Here is an 18,206-nt window from a genome sequence, read left to right on the forward strand (position 1 = left end):
ACAGCTGGTAGATTTATATAAAGTTAGACAAGCCTTCCAATATCTTAAAGAGAATAATGAATATTACAAAGAAATTAATATTGAAGAAAACTTGAAAGATACAACTGAAATAATTCAAGAAACACAAGAAGCTGGTCAATTTGAGCTACTAGATCCGGCTACAATATCAAATACTTTAGACCATTATACAATTCATCCTTTGCACTGTAATGACACCATAGAAGATGTACTGGAAACATACCAAATGCGTCAAACAAAAGGATCGCCAATCAGCATATGGGAAAAAAGTATAGAAGCACGTGCTTTTCCTCCACTCTTTCCTACTGGCAAAGGAGGAACGTATGATGATAGACCTATTGAAATATCAGCTTCAGAATACCACTCATTACGGATGTATTCTGACGATCCCAGATTTAGACAAAATGTGGAATACATATTCCACCTACTCTTTAAAAGTGAACTAGCAACTTTATGTTACGGAGTTGCACACATATTAAAATCAGGATCACACTTTCAAAATATGACAGCTACACAATTATTAGAAAAAGTGCAACAAAAGGATGAGGTTTTACAATCAAATATTACAAATCTATTAGCAAATATGCGTGGTACTAAAGAGTACTGGTTTCGACGTCATGGAGATGTACGTTGTATGATCAGAAACCTTGGCCCACCCACTTGGTTTGTTACATTAAGGGGATAATTCATAGAATTCAGCGCACAAGTGGCGCACGCGGCTGGTGCACAGTGTGCGCGTGCGAATCCCTGCGCCAGCCGCGTGCGCCAAAACCCATTTCCGCGCACAGCATATTCATGGATCCCAGCTACCAAAACCAGCCGTGGCGCACAGTGGCGCAGCGACCCTGCAGCAGCGCCAGTTACGCCCCCAAGAACGCCCTAGCGCAGGGAAAAGCCATCAAAATCCCCAATCCAGCGCAAAGGGCTGCGCCAACCCTGTACCAGCACGACAAGCGGGCTATGTGTACCACTGGGGTGCGCGGTAAGCACCTCACGTCATTTCAGCTGGGTACGTGTATTTCAGGGGTGCGCGAAGTTCCACCCGCGATTCCATCAGGGTACGTGTACATCAGGGGTGCGCGGGAATTTTCACACGTGAATGCAGCAGGTTACGTGTATATCAGGGGTGCGCGGGAAGTTCCACATGCGAATGTCCTGGCTACGTGTATTTCGGGGTGCACGGGAAGTTTCACACGTGATATCAGCAGGGTACGTGTATTCCAGGGGTGCGCGGGAAGTTCCACACGCAAATGTCCTGGCTACGTGTATTTCGGGGTGCGCAGGAAGTTCCACACGCGAATCTCCTGGCTACGTGTATTTCGGGGTGCGTGGGAAGTTACACACGCGAATCTCCTGGCTACGTGTATCTTGGGGTGCGTGGGAAGTTTCACACGCGAAGTCAGCAGGGTACATGTATATCAGGGGTGCGCGGGAAGTTACGCACGCGAATCTCCTGGCTACGTGTATCTTGGGGTGCGTGGGAAGTTTCACAAGCAAAGTCAGCAGGGTACATGTATATCAGGGGTGCGCGGGAAGTTCCACACGCGAATGTCCTGGCTACGTGTATTTTGGGGTGCGCGGGAAGTTTCACACGCGATATCAGCAGGGTACGTGTATATCAGGGGTGCGCGGAAAGTATCACACGCGATTCCATCAAGGTACGTGTATTACAGGGGTGCGCGGGGAGCACCACACATGAATTGCACGTGTGGGTCCTCCCAGGTTTTCCCTCTACACCCTCCACGGCCCCTGCAGGTGGCTCACACCACAGGGGCCTACCCTGCACATGTCCTGCAGGCACCCCATCCACCATGGCCATGCCCCCCAGCCAACCCACATGTCAACGTGCACTACTGCCCACCAACGCATGTTCCCCTTCACCCCCAGCCACCAGGGGCAACCTCCACCAGGCCCCCACCCATGTCTCCCACCACCGCCACCCCCAGCAGTGCAGGAGCAGCCTCCACCAGGCCCCCACCCATGTCTCCCATCACCCCCATTCCCCAGCAGTGCAGGGGCAGCCTCCACCAGGCCCCCACCCATGTCCAACTCATGTCTCCCACCACCCCCACCCCCCAGCAGTGCAGGGGCACCCTCCACCAGGCCCCCACCCATGTCCAACTCATGTTCCCTACCACCCCCACCCCCAGCAGTGCAGGGGCACCTGACAGCAGGCCCCCACTCATGTCCAACTCATGTTCCCCACCACCCCCACCGCCCAGCAGTGCAGGGGCACCCTCCACCTGGCCCCCACCCATGTCTCCCACCACCCCCACCCCCCAGCAGTGCAGGGGCAGCCTCCACCAGGCCCCCACCCATGTCTCCCACCACCCCCACCCCCCAGCAGTGCAGGGGCAGCCTCCACCAGGCCCCCACCCATGTCCAACTCATGTTCCCCACCACCCCCACCCCCCAGCAGTGCAGGGGCACCTGCCAGCAGGCCACCACCCATGTCTCCCACCACCCCCACCCCCCAGCAGTGCAGGGGCAGTCTCCACCAGGCCCCTACCCATGTCCAACTCATGTTCGCCACCACCCCCACCCCCCAGCAGTGCAGGGGCACCTGCCAGCAGGCCCCCACCCATGTCTCCCACCACCCCCACCCCCCAGCAGTGCTGGGGCAGCCTTCACCAGGCCCCCACCCATGTCCAACTCATGTTCCCCACCACCCCCACCCCCTAGCAGTGCAGGGGCACCCTCCACAAGGCCCCCACCCATGTCTCCCACCACCCCCACCCCCCAGCAGTGCAGGGGCAGCCTCCACAAGGCCCCCACCCATGTCTACCACCACCCCCACCCCCCCAGCAGTGCAGGGGAAGCCTCCACCAGGCCCCCACCCATGTCCAACTCATGTTCCCCACCACCCCCACCCCCCAGCAGTGCAGGGGCACCTGCCAGCAGGCCCCCACCCATGTCTCCCACCACCCCCACCCCCCAGCAGTGCAGGGGCAGCCTCCACCAGGCCCCTACCCATGTCTCCCACCACCCCCACCCCCCAGCAGTGTAGGGGCAGCCTCCACCAGGCCCCCACCAATGTCCAACTCATGTTCCCCACCACCCCCACCCCCCAGCAGTGCAGGGGCACCCTCCACCAGGCCCCCATCCATGTCCAACTCATGTTCCCCACCACCCCCGCCCCCCAGCAGTGCAGGGGCAGCCTCCACCAGGCCCCCACCCATGTCTCCCACCACCCCCAGCAGTGCAGGGGCAGCCTCCACCAGGCCCCCACCCATGTCCAACTAATGTTCCCCACCACCCCCACCCCCCAGCACTGTGGGGCACCTGCCAGCAGGCCCCCACCCATGTCCAACTCATGTTCCCCACCCCCCCCCACCCCCAGCAGTGCAGGGGCACCCTCCACCAGGCCCCCACCCATGTTTCCCTCCACCCCCACCCCCCAGCAGTGCAGGGGCACCCTCCACCAGGCCCCCACCCATGTCCAACTCATGTTCCCCACCACCCCCACCCCCCAGCAGTGCAGGGGCACCTGCCAGCAGGCCCCCACCCATGTCTCCCACCACCCCCACCCCCCAGCAGTGCAGGGGCAGCCTCCACCAGGCCCCTACCCATGTCTCCCACCACCCCCACAACCCCAGCAGTGCAGGGGCAGCCTCCACCAGGCCCCCATCCATGTCCAACTCATGTTCCCCACCACCCCCACCCCCCAGCAGTGCAGGGGCACCTGCCAGCAGGCCCCCACCCATGTCTCCCATAACCCCCACCCCCCAGCATCCAGGGGCACCCTCCACCAGGCCCCCACCCATGTCCAACTCATGTTCCCCACCACCCCCACCCCCCAGCAGTGCAGGGGCAGCCTCCACCAGGCCCCCACCCATGTCTCCCATAACCCCCACCACCCAGCATCCAGGTGCACCCTCCACCAGGCCCCCACCCATGTCTCCCACCACCCCCACCCCCCAGCAGTGCAGGGGCAGCCTCCACCAGGCCCCCACCCATGTCCAACTCATGTTCCCCACCACCCCAACCCCCCAGCACTGTGGGGCACCTGCCAGCAGGCCCCCACCCATGTCCAACTCATGTCTCCCACCACCCCCACCCCCCAGCTCTGTGGGGCACCTGCCAGCAGGCCCCAACTCATGTTCCCCAGCCAACATGTCATCACAATCTAGATCCCTGGTCCCTATGGTCAGCCTCCAAATGCAAAACACCCACCCGAGCATTGCATCCACCCACTCAGAAATGGCAATTACATGACAGAACACCAATTGCAAGTTTCAAAACAAACGCATGTCCCTCACATACACCCAATGGGTGTCAGTGAATCTCAAAACCCATATCATGATATGCATGAAACCAATGAGCTGATACTACACATTGAAGTTCGATCAAAAAATATGTATTAAAGGAAACATAAATAGATTCAAAAATAAAGAAACAGAAATGGGAATGTACAAAAATGAAAAGAAGCATGTCCGTGAAAAAAAGCAAAACCATAAATCATAATCCAAAGGAATGGTGTCCAAAGTCACAGTCCACAAAAGAAAATCCAATGGGAAATAATAATTGAAAGCCATTGCTCCATGGGTAAATTGTGAAAGAAAAAGAAAATCCAACAGTGAACTATGTACAGACGAACAAGCCAGGGTCCATTATCCCAACAAAAGAAATGAAACCTATCTAACAACACTAACTAATAAAATAAACTATATACAAAAATGTGGCCAATGTCCAAAAGGTCCAAAATAAATCCAAAAACAAAGGAAACCTAACACTAACTACATAACTATGTACAAGGGCAGCGGGCTAGTCTGACGGCTCACTTTTGGATGTCCCGGGCAAGGTCATCATCGAACTCCTGCTCAATGTCCCGGAGGCGGTCCTCCTCCATGGCCCCGAGGGTCCACAGGGCCGCCGACGTGTCCACCTCCAACCCCCTGTGGATTGCCTCGAGGCACTCGGCCCGCCTCAGGCTCTCCGCATGGAGTTCTCCGCCCTGACCATTGTGAGCCGTGCCTCTTCCGCCCGCTGCCGCTCCACATTTATGGCGTGGCCCAACCGCTGCCACACGGAAGACACTCTCTGTCCTGGGTCCTCCTGCCCTCCGACCGATGCCTGCCCCTCCGATGTTGAAGGCCCTGAGCCTTCATGCCTCCCACCACATTGCTGCTGCTGCTGTGCCTCTGCCCGTGCACTGCCTCCTGCTGCCTGCACATCCTCCGCTGGCTGGGGTGCAGTCGTTGATGTGGCCACCCCTGCAGGACGTCCGACTCCCGACTGTGGCAGGGATGCCTCCTCCACCAGCCTGGCCGCACCGTCAGAGGCAGCTCCACAGGGCACCCAGGTGACTGATGGGTGGGAAGATGGCACGGAGGACGACTGGGGCGTAGGAGGTTCAGTTGAGGAGGGGGTCTGAGCAAGCCCCATCAAACGGAGGAATCCGGCCTGGGTGACCTGTCCCAGTAGACTGACGTGGTCAACGAGCCATTCGAGATGACGTGCAGTCTCCTCATGAAAAGACTGCAGGTCACCTTGCATGGCCCGTTGACGCAACGCCACACCAGTCAGGACAGGCTCAACCCAGACGCGGATAGCCACGTCCGCAGGCAGAGGAAGGCCAGTTGTCGTTTGCTCATCCCCTGCCTGAAAACGGGTCTGGACGTAGGCATCCCTGCTGGTGGAAGATGATGCAGGGACAGGATCAGGGACAGGATTGCACACAGGCACCTCCGCGGCAGCCTGTGCTGCCTCCTGTCCCTGGTCCTGCACTGCACCACTAGCACCAGTGGGATCCCCACCTCCAGACCCTGTCTCTGTTGCTTGCACGGCCTCCTCCTCCACCAAACCCCCACCAACCTGGATGACTCCGTGCCATCTTCCCCCGTTGGGCCCTGTGGGGTCCCAGCTGCCCCTTCTGCTGCCGAGGAGTCCCACTCCAACCTCCGCCTCTTGGACCTCCCCCCGGCAGCTGTGGCCTGGGACGCGGCACCGGACTCCTCACTCCCCGACGAGATGACAACATGGGAGGGGAGCCGGGCCTTGCGTCTCCGGCTGGCGGTGGGATCCCCGCCGCTGTGCTCCACAGCACCTTCTCCGCCCTCTTCATCAGTTGACGCTGCAGACAGGGAGAAATAAAACACAGGCATCAGGGCACTGTACAATGGACACATACACACATGACAGTTGTACATGAGTGGCATTGGCCATACCATAGCCATATTGCAACTGCCAGCACCATCCATACACATACAACAGCATGAGCAGGCAAAGCTGAGCCAGATATCACATGCAACACAGGAAGTGCACCACACATGTACACACACCACCACACTTGCATGCATGTGTACACCTCTGTCAAGTGTCGCAGTGTTCAGATGGGCATCCATGTCACATCTGCCAATCAGGCTTCCACATCCCGCTGTCACATGCATCCATGTTGCATCACTGTTGCACCCTTGTCAAATACACACAAATGCACATGTACACAGTGCTGACACATGCAGCCAAAAACAACATACATGCGTGACATCACGAACATGTCTACTTACATACACATTCATCCAAACATGTGTGCCCACACAACTGCATTTGGCATGCAAGCCTACACACACAAGCACCATCCAAGTCTCACACATTACAGCCCTCGCATGTGTTAGCCTCACGGCCCTGTACACCCCCACCCCTACTCGACCCCATACAAACAGATGTGCAACCTGCACACTACTGAAACATCACCAAACGCACAGCTCACAATCAGGATGCATGTACACTTACCGCTCGACTCCAGACGGGTCTGCCTCTCAAGGACCTGGACGTGGACCGCTGGGGATATGCGTTCCAGGACCCTCATCTGATCTTCCGACAAGTGGCCCCGGCACCCCTTGGCATCCGCTGCCTTCAAGAGGCGCCGGGCCTTGTTCAGGGTCCTGGACCTGAAGTCCTCCCAGCGCTTCTTGACATGTTGGAAGTCGCGGACTGCCACCCACTCCGCGTTGATGGCAGTCACAATGTCAGTCCAGATCCGAGTCCGTCCTTCCTTGTCTGCGCGGGAACTTCCGAAGAAGGCAAAATATTGCCCCAGGACTTGCTCCGCCAGGACACCAACTTCCCAGGCACTGAAGCTGGTGCCCCTCTGCCTCTCCGGCCGGGGGTTGTCAGTGGTGCCAGATGTTGCAGTGCCCGACATGACAACCCCAGAGGCAGGAGTGGGTGGGTAGCTGGGTCCTGGGGCTGGGCTGTGGAGCAATGGAATCCCAGTCGGGAGTCTTCGGTTCCAGCAGGGGTGGTCACAGCAACAGCACCCCTGGCTGATGTGCAGGCAGCAAATGGCAGGGCACGTGGGCAGCAGGCAGTCAGGCAGCAGCAGATGGCAGGTGGGAGCGTGCTCGGGGCTCTGGGGGGCAGTAGTTCGGCCTTCTGGGCAGGAGCGTGGTCTTACGTGTGCTTACACGTGGCCAGCTTGATACGGAGTGATTTGACATGTGAAAATCCGGCACGTCAGCGTGTAATTCGAGGAAAGGCCCTTAGCGCGTAAACGCGTCTGCACGCATATGCAATTTCATTGGACAGAAGGCCCCTCAAGCGCAAGCGCCCCTGTGACGTGACGCGCACAGGCGTGCATGGGCATTTCAGCGCACGTGAAAAACTGCACGTCCGCGTGTAATATGAGGAAAGGGCACATGCGCGTAAGTGACGTGACGCGCGTGTGCATTTCCCTCAGCACGGGTTAAAGGTGAGCGGGCCCAGCAGTTCGCTGTACGTGCCTTTCGTGGAGACCGACGTGTGTTGCTGCTTCCTCTTGTTTCGCGCGCCATCACAACTTCACAGCTATCAAGGACGTATCTCTTCTTTTGGCGGGGGTATTGGCTACGTGTGTTTTTCTGCATCGCGCTAGTCAGACGGTGAGTCGCACATGCTCTTTTTCCCACTGCGGGTGCCCCTGTGTATCGCACCCATTTTCGATGTCATAGTAGCCTGCGTGTCCCACGCGTATGCGTTATTCATGTTACTGGGTGCCACCGCGTACTGCGGGAGGTTGAATCCACGCACGTAGACTGCAGGGTTGCGTGCACAGTTTTACTGCAGTTTTGAGGTGCCTGAGTGTTGCATGACCCGTCACTACATCACCGGGGTCACATACAGCCTTGCAGGTGCAGGGGGGCTGTTAACATCTTGCTTCCCACCCCCTTCACCCCAATTGCCCAGGTCAATTGTGGTGTACACCTCCCATTGGCACCACTCCATCTGTGCCGGCACTACTACATCTGTGCCATGGTTGGGAGGCCACCAAAGGTGAGGGGCGCCTCAGCTGGGTGTACTCCTCATGGCGGGCGTGGTCGGGGACGTGGCCATGGTGACCAGGGAGTAGGGGGACTCCAGGGTGTCCAGGGCGGCCACAGAGGGGGAAGAGGCAGGGGTGCGCCACTTGAGCACAATGTTGTGCCATGTGTCGGTGCAGTCATGCCACCACCCCCTGTGGTTCCGGGGGATGCAGCTTCTGCATCTGGCACTGGTGCCCGTGTGACCCGGCAGTCCGTTTCATCGACTGCCACGGGCCCAAGGGTAGTGGTAGCTGCAGGTGCAGCTGTGGACACCGCCACCCAGGCTCGGGGTCTGCCAGCGCAGGCCGCGTTGGCACTTGAAGAGCCCTTGGTAGATCTCCAACAGGCCAGGGGGGAAACCATAGGGGCAGGCCGGGCTGCTCAGACCAAGACACGTGTCCCTGGGGCAGTCATGTCATCTGCTGCCCCGAACAGCCGGGTGTTGGCAAGTGCAGGGGCAGATGCACCCAACAGCACCCGGTTGTGAGTCTGCCAACCAGGACCGTTGCGGTCAATGACCCTGCCACAGCTGATGTTGCTGCGCAGGGTCCATTAGTGGGCACCCAGCTGCCACTGACACAAGTCAGGCCTTTGGTCATCCCTCCACCTGCCACTCCCTTGGCTCAATCCACCGAACCCACTGGCCATACTGGTCAGGGCGGCATTAGCCAGCCAGGGTCTGTGCCATGGTCCAAGAGGAGGAAGGTTGCACCTGCAGCACAGGCTGGGACCCCACACACAGCCACAACTTCCTGCACGTCGAGGAAGAAGCCTTTCTGTAAGCAGGAACTGGACCCGTGACATGCTAGTGGGGGCCAATAGTCAGACTACGGCTGCCCAACATGACACCCACTAGAAGCATGTTGCGGAACATGTCAGTTCATTCGGCCATGAGGTGCGCACGGCGCAAGAGTGCAAAAAGCGTTGGAATGACATCAAACGCAGCACTAAGGCTAAGCGTGCCTCTAATTACAACTTGACTCTGGTGACTGGCGGTGGGCCTGCACCAGAGGAGGAAGAGCTCACTCCGCATGAGGCACGAGTTGCGGTGTTCATACCACCTGAATTGGTTGAAGGAGTGGGAGAGATGCTGGACTTTGATGCCCAGTCCAGTGAGTGTTGATGCGTGTTTGTTGAGGACGTGTGTGTTACACTTGTGGGATGTGTTGTGCATGATTGCTGCTACATGTGAGGTGTACATGGTTCTGATGTGTAAGTAATGCAATGCTTCCGTCATGCATGTCTCCTCTGCCTGCATGCGGGGACTCCATGTAGGCATGCTCCCTTGCGCCTCCTCCGCCACTCTGCACCCCAGTTCCACCTTTGCACTGGTGTTCTTCAATCTTGCCAATGTGTACTTTCTTGTTCATGCGTCCTGTGTAGGTGCTCACTTCCAGCGTAGAATCTGCCAAACATATGCCGTGTGGTACAGCCTTCGTACTTGGATGCAGGGTATCTCACTTGTACTGTGCATAGGTCAGATGTCCCGCAGGGACATGAGTGCCCATTCATGCTCCATGTGCATTGCACGCATGCCCCTATGTGTCCTTGACTGGGTGATCACTGTAATACAAGTCCTTGGTTACATACATTGCCTGACATCTCATCAGCCTTCCCATGTCAACTGTGGCTCAGTCCTGCGTTGCACACATTTTTAGGGTTTGACAATCTGTGTGGCTCACAGGCCTCAGCCTGTTCAATGGCCAATGACTCAGTCCAACTGTTGTTGTGTCTTCTTCACACATGGGCGGAATCCAGAGTTTTCATCATGTGTCCTGCTTACTGTCCCAGCATCATTTGCAGTGTTGTCACTTGAATCACATTAAGCTGTTGATGCCAGTCAACACTGCCTGTCAATACACAGGTGTATGGTCAGCCTTTTGATACCATGCTAGGCATCCCTGCTTTGGTACTGGGGAGGAGGGGTGCTTGGCTTCTAGATAGGGTACACATTGAATGCACAATACACGTGATGTCTGAATTTGACATTGCACTGCCTTCACATTTCCTGGCACACACCATGGAGTCCTTGTACATGTAGGTAGTGAGTGGCGTACACATTTTCTGCACTGCATAGACCCACTTCCATGGAAACTGCCACCTTTCAACAGGTCTGATCACAGAAGCAATTCAAAGTTGACCCAGCATGCATGCCAGGTTATATGTTGTGTGTCACATGTCTGCCTGATGCGTTTGCTGTCGGTGTGTGTGTGTGTTGTGTGCTTCTGACATGTGTAGTGACCTTTTTCCTCTCTATTTTTCAGGTGATGACGCAATGGAGGCGGAGGATGGTGTTGTCATGCCAGACACAGGGTTGTTACCACTACATCAACCCAGCACTAGTGGGGGTCGTGGGGTGGTAGGCCACGAAAACCCCCAAGTGCTACAGTCCATCTTGTCTCTGGCTGCCTATGAGTCCAGCCTTGATGACGACTCTGACGTCCATGTTGAGTTGGATGAGCATCAAGTCCATGTGTCAGGGGTGAGTGATTCTGATGTGGACACTCCTCTGTCTGCGACACCTGCACTGAGGGATCAGACAGTCTTGGTTCCTCCGCCCGTGGTGGATCGGGACGCAGGGTCACCCTCCACACCAGTCACTGATGTGCCTGGGGCATGTAGTCGTGCAGCCGCGGGCGGTGCCAACACAGCGAGGACCCCCGGTCCTTGGGTCCCGCAGGGTTCAAGCCCGGCAACGCGGTCGCCGCGCGCAACCGCAGTATAATGAGTGGGAGCTTGACATGACTGCCAATTCAGAACGGCAGGGGGTAGCAATGGAGAACATTGCTGAGAGCATGGAGCGTGTGGCCCGATCTGTGCTCCCCCCTGCTAGGCAGGTGCTTCTCCAGCAGCAGGCAGCACGGTCCACGGCCCGCTCGCTCAGGCTGGGCATGGCAGCCTCAGAGAGGGCACGCCAGGCTGAAATGTCGTCTCTGCATCAAGCAATTGCTGCTCACGCAGAGGCGCACATGGATGCCCTGAGGGAGGAGTATGCTTCCCTCAGATCCACTCTGGGTGTCCTTATGATGTCCCAGAGGCAGCAGGCAGAGGAGAGGTTTGCACAGCTTGAGCGTACCATCTCGGCTGAGCTACAGGCTTGCTGGGAGGTGCAGCAGTTGTCCAGCCAGGCCTTGCAGGAGGAACTCCGTGTTATACGTGCTACCTTGCAAGAGGAAGCACGTGTATCACGTAAGGTTCTGCATGCAGACCTACGTCACATCGCCACACAGAACCAGGCTCACCCGTCCGGCAGACTTGCTGCCGACGAGAGGCAAGCTGTGGCTAGGCGTGGCTAGGCAACTGTGCCACGTCCTCCTTTCCAGGATGAGTCAGACTCTGCATCAAGTAATTGCTGCTCACGCAGAGGCGCACATGGATGCCCTGAGGGAGGAGTATGCTTCCCTCAGATCCACTCTGGGTGTCCTTATGATGTCCCAGAGGCAGCAGGCAGAGGAGAGGTTTGCACAGCTTGAGCGTACCATCTCGGCTGAGCTACAGGCTTGCTGGGAGGTGCAGCGGTTGTCCAGCCAGGCCTTGCAGGAGGAACTCCGTGTTATATGTGCTACCTTGCAAGAGGAAGCACGTGTATCACGTGAGGTTCTGCATGCAGACCTACGTCACATCGCCAAACAGAACCAGGCTCACCCGTCCGGCAGACTTGCTGCCGATGAGAGGCAAGCTGTGGCTAGGCATGGCTAGGCAACTGTGCCACGTCCTCCTTTCCTCGGACGACCATCTATCTCCCACATAGGTCGGGCTGTGCAGGCGTTGAGCCCATGGAGGTTTTTCTTTTGGCTCAGCATCATCGCATGTCGATGTTGAGTACCTCCCCCCTCCCGGGTGCCTCCCCTCCCCCCGGGTCGTATGTGGCCATTTTTGATTTTTCTTTTAGCTTAGTTAGTTAAGTTTCCGTTTGATAGTTAGTTTAATTAGGTAATGTAGGTTTTCCATAGTTAGTGTAATTAGTTAATATAGTTTAAAATTGCTTGTCTATTGTGCTTTCATGTGACGGTGCGGTGCTTTGTGGCTTTTGAAGGCATCCACTGTCTGTTCCAGCTGGGCCCTTCAGGCTTGTCTTGTGTATGTGTTTGGTGCTTGGGGTCCTTGACTCACATATGCCACTCCTGCCTCCCTTATCCATGGGTTCGCAAGGATGGTTGGGTGTGACAGCCTATTACACAAGGGCTTTGCACTGTCATATCTGTGGCATGTCTGGTGCTGTGTAACTTGTGTTGACACCCCTAGTGGGGATGATTGCAGTGTTATTGTCCACTGTTCAGCTTTTGCTAGATGGGGTGTTTCAGGATTAATGTGTACATTCATTGCTATGCATTGTGTAGTATGTTTCTTATCTTTACTGTACATGTGCTTGTTGCAATTCATGCTGTAGATAGTGTTCCACACTTTGGATGTGAAAGACGGACTGATGGTATGATTTATGCTGTGACTCTCTGACATGGCCAAGTAATTAGATGCCTGAAGAGACACACACAGGTGACTTTGAAGCATTAATCATGTGTTTCATGCCCTTTCTGCAGGGGGATGAGCCTCCAGAGCACCTTTGCCAGCAGACATGGCCCATTGGACGACGGAATTCTGGACACGTTTGTTGGTGCCCACATGCACATGTGTGCACAAGCAGAGGCACAGGGATTGCAGACCTACATCCTAGAACTGCTGACGTGTTCCAAGGAACTTCAGGCAAGGTGAGCAGCACAGGGGGGCCACAACACAGCAAAGCTTGCACCAGGCGAGTTGCACATGCAGGCTTAGCCACAGCACTGAGGGTGAGCTTGGACGGATATTGGTGTTGAAGCACACAATGCAGCTCAGATGTGTTGGTGGACTGATGGCTGTTGATAGTAAGGTTGTCTGGGACACATGCAGGGGCAGTGGCACATACCCTCCGGTACACCAAGGTCCTTTGAGGCACTTGTATCAACCATGTAGCCTTCCGAGACATGGAAAGGGGCAGCTCACAGGGACATACAGCAAGGGACATACTCGGGTGCAGTGCATTTCATTTGCATGTACTTTATGATGAATGCACTGCCAACTTTGTTTCGGTCATGGTGGTACGCAACTTGCTCTGAAGTCATGGCTTGCTATATGGGTCTGTCTGCTTACCCAGGGAACATTGCATGTTGTGTGAGTTGTGACACATTGGTGTTCCATTTGCCACGCACCCACCGGCGGCTGACTTACTGCATTGACTGTGTATGACCCGTCACAGGGGTAATGTTATATATGGGTACGAAGCATCTAAACCAGATTGTCTGTTTGTAGAGTAGTTTGTTGCTATGGAGCATGTTTGGTGGTGTGTTTTTGTGTAATTGGCACGTACAGGTTGTTGACTGTGGCTCTCTTTGCAGCATTGCAGTGCTCCTGTAACCGGACCTGAGAGTGCGCAGGCAGGAGGCCAGCACTCAAAACCAGAGCTAAGTGTCTTGTTGTTTTTATTTCAAACTGCTCTGCATAGGCTTGCTGGGGGTTGCACTAAAGCATGGATGTATGTGTGATTCAATTTGGTATGTTTTTTTCCACCTAATCACCCAGAATCCTATGCAATTTTGAACCCTGTACCCTCTACCCGGTGTTCCTGCTTCCCGTACCTATCCAAGCAATGTTCCCTAACCCTCTTTCCCCGCTGGGGTTGCGGATGCCTGTGTAAGCCCCGAACTTGCAGGTGCCAAAACCCTAGAGGGGGTGGTTGGTTCGTACCACTCCTAAGCCTGGTCTACAGAAGGCCATGACAATGATGTCCAAGTTTGTTTGGATTGTGTATGTGTTCATGCAGGTAGTACATTTTCGTGCATTCCCTACTTTCATGTGTCATTCCTCCTCCCCTCTCCTGCCACTCATTCCAGTTATCCAGTGTGCCAACACCTGTCCCGACTGCATATCCCTGACCCTCCTTCCACACCAGGGCCTGTGTGAGTTTGACCTTGCAGGCACCCGGGACACAGTGGGGGTGGTTGTTTTGTGACACTCCTGCGCCTGTTCATGGGACCTGTGACAGTACACATCCGTTCATGGTGCATCATCCTATGTTAATTACCACACATGGTTCACATCCTGTTGTGGCATTGTTTCACTGGGCTACCTTGGTTGTTGCATCTTTGTGGTAGTACTTGGCCTTTGTGAGGTACTGCTACGTCAAATCATCTACTGGAGGGTGTTCTGGTTTGTTTTTATGGCTTGGATTTTGTGATTTTGGAAATGAGTGTGGATTCTGAGGGTGCAGGCACCTTTATACACACATGGTGGGGGATGGTGACGAAGGTTAAAGGTGATCCTGTGGCCAGGTGGAATTGAGGGATGAAGGCTCCATGACCCAGTTGCAGTTTTTCAGTGGGTCATGGTCATTTGTGAGGGAGGGGGGGTTGTTGTTGATAGTTGCCTTGCCCTGCAGTGTGATGGGAACTCTGACATTGTAATGGTGGTATCCTATGTACATGTTGTGTTCTGCTGATCAATGCCTGTTCATGTGTTGTGTTTACCTTTCAGGTACGAGGGGATAGTTGTGGTTTGACATGCTGGGGTGTACACATGGTGAATGTTCACATGTGATGTGTAGAGAACACTGATGGTCACTTGAGTGCACATGCATATGTTGAGTGCATGTCCTTGCAGACCCACACACTTGCACTCCGATGCACTATATGTACTCCCACCCTTGCACATCCACGTGTACACTGTTTGCCTTCTGGTGGCCACTGTGTCCCTGCATCACATGTTCTGTGACCAATTATGGATCCTGTACATGCCTAATTTGCTTTTTGATGTGGTCTGTCGCTTAGATGTGATGCTCAGGGTGTGCATCACACACAATGGCTGTTCACTGTGCTGTGCGCTGAGCAGTGTGTTGCAGGAGTAGGACACAGCACACAGAAGCTGCAGTGTTGATTTTGCAATGCACAATGTGCATGGTGACTGGCATTCATTGTTATGTTACGTCTACAACTCTTGTAATGCATTTGGAAATTACTTATTTTGGGTGGGAGGTTGTTGGTCTGTCATTTCATCTGATTCCAGGTCAGGCATCATTGTCTGATGCCACTGTACATTTTGGACATGGCAATGTGTACCTTATTGTTACTGTGTTGGTGTATGGGTATTGCTTGCCATGGCATGTTGTGGTTTGGGAGGGTTTGAGTGACATAACAGTGATGGCCATGGCCTGTTTTGCAGGTGTGTGTGATGCACACCTTGCATGTCAGGGTCATCCGCTTCTCAGAGCAACTAGCTGGGGGTAGAGCTCAGAGCAACTAGCTGGGGGTAGATCTCTCTCCGCGGCAGGGCCCTCCCTCTGGAACAGCCTTCCTGCCTCACTTGAACTGGAGGGGAACCATCGCCGGTTTGGGAAGCACCTCAAGACCTTCCTCTTTGCTTCTGCTTTCTCTCTGCCTCTCCCTTGCGGAATTCATCACTGGAACTGCACTGGATCTGCAACTGGGCCACTCTCACCGACCTCGGTCCCTGGCCCAGCCACTCTCCACTTGCACTGCCTCCCTGGCAACCCCTGCACTGCGGTACTGTCTCTCTATCAGTACAGCCCCCCCTTCCCAGCACTTGTCTGCAATTACCTTTGCAGTTGCCACCAGTTGACCTATGTATTTGTTTTTTGGTCTACTTCCCCTGTACTGCAGTCCCCCTCCTTCCCCTTGCACTTTTCCCTTCCCCCTACCCCTGCACTTGCACAATAAAAATGACACCTGACCTAGTAGTACCGTTGTCTGTCTTCCCTTGTTCCCCCCTCCCTGCCTCATCGCACCTTGAAATACTTGTGTATAGGCCATATCATGTCATATGTCATATGTGTGCCTTTTGGTCACACAGGATAGCTTGTGTTTAAGTAGCTAGGGATGCAGACGGTGTGGTACTTCCATGGCAACTATCTCAGGGTGGTAGGGTTGTGACAGTTGACTGTCTCTTTGTCATCATCGATTGTCACCTGGTATGTGCCAGGCCAGTGTGCACTCCGCAGGGGTGGGAGTTTAGGTGAAAAATGTGGCCACAAACTGTGTCCGGGCTTCCTCGCCACGTGGCCTGTCCCCTCCCATGGGCAGCGCCTGAGCCTGTGGTTGGGGATATGGGGGCACCACCATGTCCACCGGGACACCCTGCCGAGTTACAACATTGTGCAGGACACATGCTGCCACAATGATCCTGCACACTACTGGTGGTGCATAGAGTAGTTGCCCGCCAGAGCGGTCAAGGGAGCGCAAACGTGACTTGAGCACTCCGAATGTGCGCTCCACTATGGCCCTGGTTGCAATATGGGCGGCGTTGTATCTTACCTGGGGTGGTGTGATGGGGTTCCGGATTGGCGTCATCATGTGGTTGCTCAGAGGGTAGGCACTGTCCCCTGGGGAGGTGATAATAGTTGAGATTATTAAGGTTTAGGTATTTGTCTGTGTGTGACTTGCATGCATGTGCAAGGGCATTTGTACTCACCTAGGAGCCATGTGTCGCTATGCTGCCCAGCTTCCAGGGCCCGGCTCAGGGCGGACATTCTGTATATGAAACTGTCATGGGTGGAGCCAGGGGGGTTTGCATAGACAGAGGTGATGATTCCATTTGCATCGCTTACCACCTGTACATTGATGGAATGCCAGTGCTTGCGGTTTCGGTAGATGTGCTCAGTGGCCCTAGGTGGACGTAGGGCCACATGGGTGCAATCTATGTCACCGAGCACTTTGGGGAAGTGTGCCACCCTGAAAAAATCCAGGACAACGGCCTGCCTTTCTGCAGGTGTTCTGGGCATGTATATGTACCTGCGGACTGAGGGGCGCGCTGTCATGATTGCCAGTACCTGGTGTAGGCAGCGTGACTGCGTGGCCTGTGAGACCCCCCCCCACTATGGCAGTAATCCGCTGAAATGACCCAGTGGCCAAAAAATGCAGGACATTGAGCACCTTCTCCAAGGGGCTCAATGCTTGGGAGCAAAGGGTGGGGGATGTAAGGTCATCTTCCCACTCCCTGACCAGGTCTAGGATGATGTGGGGTGGAAACCTATACCTGCCATAGACCTGGTCGTCAGGCATCCCAGAAAGGCTTGTCCGTGGTGCGAAAATGCGTGCCCTGGCTATTCTCCTCCTCCTGCGGTGTCCCACGATCAGTGCTGCGACAAATGGGGCATTCATCGTAGCTGTATATACGTGTTTGTTGTTTGCGCGCAATTTTGTACTGTGCGCGGGGACGCTTCCGCCTGCCTTCGTGTGGCGGACGCATTGACGCCTATGTGCGTCTTTTGCCGTGCGCGGGTTTCCCGTATTCGGATCCATGAATACAGGTTGTTCGCGTGCGTGTGGGCGTTCCGTGTAGTTCCCTGCAGTACTTCCCCAGTTACGCCTTCTTTTTCATGCGTTATTCCCCATTCCGCGTGTTACGCCTACTGTTCCGCCCACTTTGGTTGTGTGCGCTGCGCTACGTGCGCTTTTGCTGTGCGCTTAGCGCACGCCGTGTATGCCTGCGTGCGCCATGGCTGGATTGGGCGCACGGACAGCGGGAAACACGCGCAGCGTCTTCCTTGAATCGCACGCGTGCGCTGCGTTTCTCATGCTTGCGCTCCCTTGCGCCTGCTTGCGCATGGATTTTCGGCGCACGTTTGTTCCATGAATCGGCCCCTCAGTTGTGCAGAATATGCATGGGAAGATTTACATGATTTCCTACGCATATCAAATAAAAACAAAACAAACATAGATATACTAACACCTGGAGAACTTTGTTCTTTGGATCCTGTTAATGTTTCAAGATATTTTCACCATCGCTTCATTGCTATGCTACATTTTATTTGTAATAAAACTGTTCCTCCCCTTGGAGAAGTGCAACGCTTCTTTTGGAGAAAAGACTACAAAGCCAGAGGAGCACCACATATCCACATGCTTTTATGGATTAAAGATGCTC

This window comes from Ambystoma mexicanum, chromosome 5q (assembly GCF_040938575.1).
Source record: "Ambystoma mexicanum isolate Mex_15411 chromosome 5q, UKY_AmexF1_1, whole genome shotgun sequence".
Lineage (NCBI taxonomy): Eukaryota > Metazoa > Chordata > Amphibia > Caudata > Ambystomatidae > Ambystoma > Ambystoma mexicanum.